Here is a 6,447-nt window from a genome sequence, read left to right as displayed (position 1 = left end):
ATAAACACTAGACGTTCATGCGAAATCGAGTGGCTGTCGAGTGGCCAATTGCGCTTATTGGCAAATAGCTGGACGCGTGTATTCAGATATAAAGCGTAAAAAAAAGGACTCAACAAACAATTTTAGGGTGCTCGCCACTGTTATACGGCTCATTACAAGGGCATACGAGTGCACTCAGCTATCCGACCGTTCTACGACATCTGAATTAATCAAATAGCTAAACTCGTGTATTTATATAAAAAAAATATTAATAAAATATTGTGTGTTTGTTTAAATCATAGAATGTTTAAAATTTAACGGCGTGAGTATCATATATAATATCATTTCTGAAAAAATACTTGAAATATTAAATATTCATAAATTATATTTTTATAAAGTTTTGTAAGGTTTTAAAAATCCTTTGGACTTTTGTTTCATGATGAAATAGAAACATTTTAACCATCACAATTGTTGAATTTTTAATTTAGGGTTAAAATGATTGCAAAGGTAAGACGATAAAAAAATTATGTTATTGAAAATATATTGAATACCCATATGATTAGCATCCCAATATACTTCGTTCATTCAATAAGCTTTAAAAATATTGTTTATAATAATTAGTATCTAAGTAGTGGCATATTTAGGGTTTCAGTGCACCAAAGTAATTTGATTTGATGCCTCCCTAAATTTTTCTGCCGAGGAAAATAATTTTTTTCAATTTATCCAGAAAACATTTTTTTGGCTACCCCACTGCTATAAACCTTTAGGTATCTCACTTATTAAAAACTTAGAATATGCATAAACGCTAGAACATAAATTATAAATAATATTACATATATTTTTACCCGAGTTATATATGATTCATTAGCTAAGACATCACCAAATGTCTTAGGGCTGCCTAATAAATATACAATTATTTGATATAATTCTATATTAAGAATGGTTTGATTATAATCTCAAGAAAAAATTTCATCATTGAAATTATATTTTCACTCTTATGACAAATATTCATATTTTTTATGTTAATGCACCCGAAATATAATTATGTATTTAATGAAAACTTTCCCTATAGTAGAAATTTTTAACGATAACGGTATATGGGAAAATTGATAACCTATTGATAGAATCATTATATACAAACTTTGATACTTTTATGTTAAAATGTCACTACTAGTATGTAAGATTAATGTGTATATTATAAAAATCAAACTTGCGTAATAGAGTTTCTCGAACATTTCTTACAGCGAAATTCTTAAAAATCTGTTTTTTTCTAAGTATTGTTGTATCAATATGCACTTTTATGCTAATTTTCGTTTTGGTCGGTACACTAATGAATGTATGAATAAGTGAACTAATAAGAAAATTATTAAGGTTGTGTAAATTCTAAGGAAACATAAACTTTTGTTTATAGAACAAAGTTATCTAGAGTTATTTTTTTTAATACTGAAAATTATTGATTTTGAATTGTGACAAAAATGTCTTAAGAGTTATTGATTTTTTCTTTGTTTGGCTAAAAATATTTTTAGTTAACAATGAAAAGGTTATTGATATTTTTTTCAATGTCCAGTTGTTAAAACTTCGAGTAGAAACCAATTGTACACTCGAAAACTATTACTTTGGGCTCACGTNGTAAGACATTTTTGTAAGACATAATTACATGTCGTAAGACAAAAATGTCTTACGAGTTATTGATTTTTTCTTTGTTTGGCTAAAAATATTTTTAGTTAACAATGAAACGGTTAATGATATTTTTTTCAATGTCCAGTTGTTAAAACTTCGAGTAGAAACCAATTGTACACTCGAAAACTATTACTTTGGGCTCACGTGGACGCAAAATGGCTGCAAAAGTGGCTTATTATTTTCGGATTTGTTGTCAAACCGCCTGTGGTGGTCTTCTAGCCAACGTTTATGTATACAAGTTAACTCGAAAAAGAATAAATAATATATTATTCAAGAGAACACGAGTAGTACCGCAGAGCTGAGTGGATGAAAAGTATACAAAACTCGTTGAGAAACTTCTTTCCTGCTGTGCTCTGTGTGCTACTAGAAGTTGAAAGCTGTACTACTATATTGCACAATGTATTAATATACATGACCTGCTACTGCATGAATCACTTGAGCTTTGTCTGTTGAATCTTAATTATCCCCGGTATATTAATGAACATGTGGTTATGTTTCTTAATAAAAAACAAACAAAAACTTCATTGAATTTAACGATATTCAATTTTATAATAAATATAAAATAGTATAAAAATTTATCCATCAAAAATATTACACAAGACATAAAAAAAATTTTCCAAGCGTAAAATATAGCTATTATTAACACACATTTTTATTTATTTTTATGGTGTAATTAATTAAAATTGTATTAAATAATTTTAAAAAGTTCTTGTAGATTTAAATGACAATTAAAAATTTAATTCCAGCGTACTTTAAAAATGTTACAGTATTTCCATTAGGAACATTTTTTATTATGCTTTTGAATTACTATAAAATTATTAGTTTTAAAATAATTCAAATGTTATAGAGAACAATCGATAAAAAAATGTATTGTTTGTTTTTAAAATATTTTTCTTACATACATTGACATGTTTATTATACTAATTTTTTTCCAAGTAATATCGAATAATTTTAATTATTAAATTATTTGAAGCTGTTATTAAAAAAAAATTTAACGTTTTTAATTAAACAAAGAAATCCTTTGCAAAATTATAGATTAACATTTTTATTTATACGATTATATAAATTGTTATAAAAAAAATGTTCAACGAGTTAAGTATGTAGGGTATTTGAAAAAAATCTGATTGTCAACGGTAACTTTATAGCAAAAATGTATTGGTTTAATTTAAATATTGTTGTATAGGGTGAAAAATCCGAAGAGATAAAAAACGTTAACATAAAATGTTCATCTCTTTTTTGTGTGTGAGTACAAACAAATACCTACTCCTATGCGCCTATTCTGGGCTTTTGCTGACTATTAAATCTGCACGTTATTTTGTATAACGTTCTAACAATAATAATAAACGTTGATTTATTATTTTTAACTTAGCAATGCGCACATTTCATTAAATAAATGTATCTATAGTATACCACATATATTATAATCGTTTACGATTTTATGTGTAATGTGCATTTAATCAATTAGGAAGTAATTATTGGGGTATAAAGTTTTATAAAACAAATTTTAACACCACTATGTCATATTAGTTTTAAAAAAATTAAATGATATAGCTGTATTAATTTTTGTCTGAGTAAAATTAAATAAAAAACTGTAGATTTTTAATGGAATATTTTAATTAACATTATTGTAAATATCAATTCTGAAATATTATTGTTTTTGAACTAGTGTGACTTAAAATTACTGCATCAATCTTTTTCGGGAATATTCACGAGAACGTTTTTGATAAAATTCTTTTTTATTTATTTTTATTATATTTTACATTATTATGAAATGGTCCTGAATTGGCTAACAAGTAATAAATTGGTTACTTTCAAATTTATCTACTTAACTTCAGATAATTTAGTCTAACGAAATTAAAGATATAGTCTACTTTGAATAATAGTTAACCAAATATCCATTTTTATGTTTTCAAGTTTAAAAACACTTTAGAGTTATATTTATAACTAACTAAATTTATACTTGACGGCCAAATTGACCCCAGTTTACGATTGTTATACACATATTTTTTTGTCTTGGAATTTTTGGTTGTATCTACACTAAAGTATTTATTTTGGAAAAGTTATTGTTTTAAGTCATTGAACAACAAATGAAACATTAAGAATTCATAACATTATTTGACTGAAATTTTTTTAGAGAATTTTTGAAACAGATGATTTTTTTCCATCATAATTTTTCAATAAATATTTATTAGTTCATATAAATTTAAGTTCGTTTAAATATTTTTAAATATTACTTTTAAATATATACTTCTATTTTTTATTAATGTATATATTCTCCTTTAATAGTCTGCAAAAGAATATTTCCGTTACCGAGACAATAATTCTATTGAGAATATTTTTTCATCACTATTAAAGACGAAAATAATTTTTTTGGTACGCATCGATGGAATTTAAGATAGTAAACTTCAGTATACAGTATATGACTGTGATTTACATAAACATCATAAAACGCTTTGATGCGAACTGGTCTATTTGTTTTAGGAATTTTATTACACAGAAAAAGTAATAGGAAACAATTAGAATTAATACCTATTTATCTATTTATTAGTGAATTTTACTTAGTTTACTAAGAATTGATTTCTTTTTTTTTTTAAATCATAAAGACACTATTTAAAATCTTTCATAAAAACTATGTTTAGATCTATACATTTTTAAGAAAGTTATAGTAATATGAAAATAATTTACAAATTTTTACGGAAATTTTGTAATTTTTTTGCTCTAACTGCAAGTAACTCACACGAGACTATTTATTGGTACGTTTTTATTTGTTTACTATTAAATATGGTAGATGTGTATAATAAAGTAGCTTAGTGTAAGGTCTATTTAGGTCTAATACAAAATAAGTTTTATTATGTGCACCTACCTTATTCGTACGTTAAAAATGCTAAAAATTGTCAGACGTTCCGTAAAACTTTTAAAAATTGAAGTAATATAATTTTTTCAATAGAAAATGGATATTTTTTTATTTTATTGACCAATTTTATTGATTTGAATTTTTTTAAAGCATAAATTACGTTTTGTATTACTTAAGTATTATACATGTTAAACCATAAAAATTATAATTTTATATACATATAATACATATTTCATATGAAACTTGTTTTTTAATGCATAACAATATTTATTTCGTTTTAGAATTTAAGCGAAATTTATCTACAAACAATACAACACNATATTTATTTAATAATCCTTAAATTGATTTATATGGATAATGTGTCAAATTGATTATTTATTTGTTAATCTTTTGGAAATGAAATTTTCATCTCACATATAATACATATTTCATATGAAACTTGTTTTTTAATGCATAACAATATTTATTTCGTTTTAGAATTTAAGCGAAATTTATCTACAAACAATACAACACGACTGTCACACGGTAAAACGGACTTAGTATTCGTGCAATGTTAGTTTTAAATGCCATTCGTGTGAAATTTGGTCCTCTGTAACCGTATGGGCCCGTGGCTTGTACAAACATCACCACCGTTTTTGCCACGTACCTCCCGGAGAGCACGTGCCCTGTATACGTTTCTGTATCTTTTGTTAAATGCTGAAGCTGCAACGATGTCCGAGCCCTCGCGGCGCCGCTTAAATTTGCTTACCCGTATTATTATTAGTGTTGTTATTATTGTTATCACGATACACACGTACCGTACATATTATACGAGAACACAATGGATACTCTGTTAAGACCCGTAGCAAACAAAACCGTCCGAAATTAGCCGTCCATGATAATGTGTTGGCTTGAAAACGGTAAAGCAAACCGTAAGTTTGCTCAAATGGATTATCGTAGTGGACTGAATTAAAGCTCATACGGAATACTCCTGTATTGTAAATGACTACCCCTTTTACGGTGAATATACTTTCTCACAGATTAACCTTAAGTTACTATAAAATTATTATCACAGGGTTACTAATTAATATATTAACTATTGTTTGTTGTGAAAAATGAATATATTGATGTAATTGATATTAAGAAAGTATTCTCGCCACACAAAATTTAAAGAACAATAGTGTAGTTTTTAGTTACTAATATTAAATTGTTGAAAAACAAAATAAATTCAAGTTAATCAGATGAGAGTTTTTAATGTTTGCGAAATATTCTGAATATAAAATCAATTACAAAGAAAACCCGTTGGCCTGTATCGATTTTTTACTAAAGTGAATTAGTGTTCTAATAGAGCCTAGTTTTAAAATTTCCGCCAATAAAAACTACTTTATTATTTTGAAAATATTAGTGAAATTAATTTAACTAAAAAATCATTCATGCATAACTTGATTTTCTATAACAAACATAATGAATTACCCTGTCAGATGATATCCAATAACAAATCAACTTTTAACATAGAATTTTTAAATTAAAAATAGAGATACATTTATTTTATTTTTTCTGAAACGTTTATTTTGCGAAGTTTTATTTGAATTTAGTTGGTTTTTTTGAAATGGGATAACGGGATCCTCAGAAAAAATTAGTATCGAGATCAAAAACATAAAAAGTAGCGTTTTTTTAATATTTTACCATCTGATAACTTATGTTTTATAATTTAATGGAAAGTAATTTCCATAAAAAGGGGACTCTATGGTTTTAAATAAAAAAACTTGTTCGTTTTTATCCAGCGACATGTTAACGCAATATTGAAAAATAAAAAGGACTTGTAAAACGGTAAATCGGATACGCCGTCATCGATGCTGCCGCTTAGCTTAGTCAATTGACGGCTTTCTAAGTGTTACTGCAGCTGCACCGTAGAGCAGTGAGCCTAATGCGATTAACGTGGGCGAAAAACAATG

The sequence above is a fragment of the Daktulosphaira vitifoliae genome, unplaced genomic scaffold (genome assembly GCF_025091365.1).
Source record: "Daktulosphaira vitifoliae isolate Bord-2020 unplaced genomic scaffold, ASM2509136v1 Scaffold_1, whole genome shotgun sequence".
Classification (NCBI taxonomy): domain Eukaryota; kingdom Metazoa; phylum Arthropoda; class Insecta; order Hemiptera; family Phylloxeridae; genus Daktulosphaira; species Daktulosphaira vitifoliae.
This window is presented reverse-complemented; position numbering follows the sequence as displayed.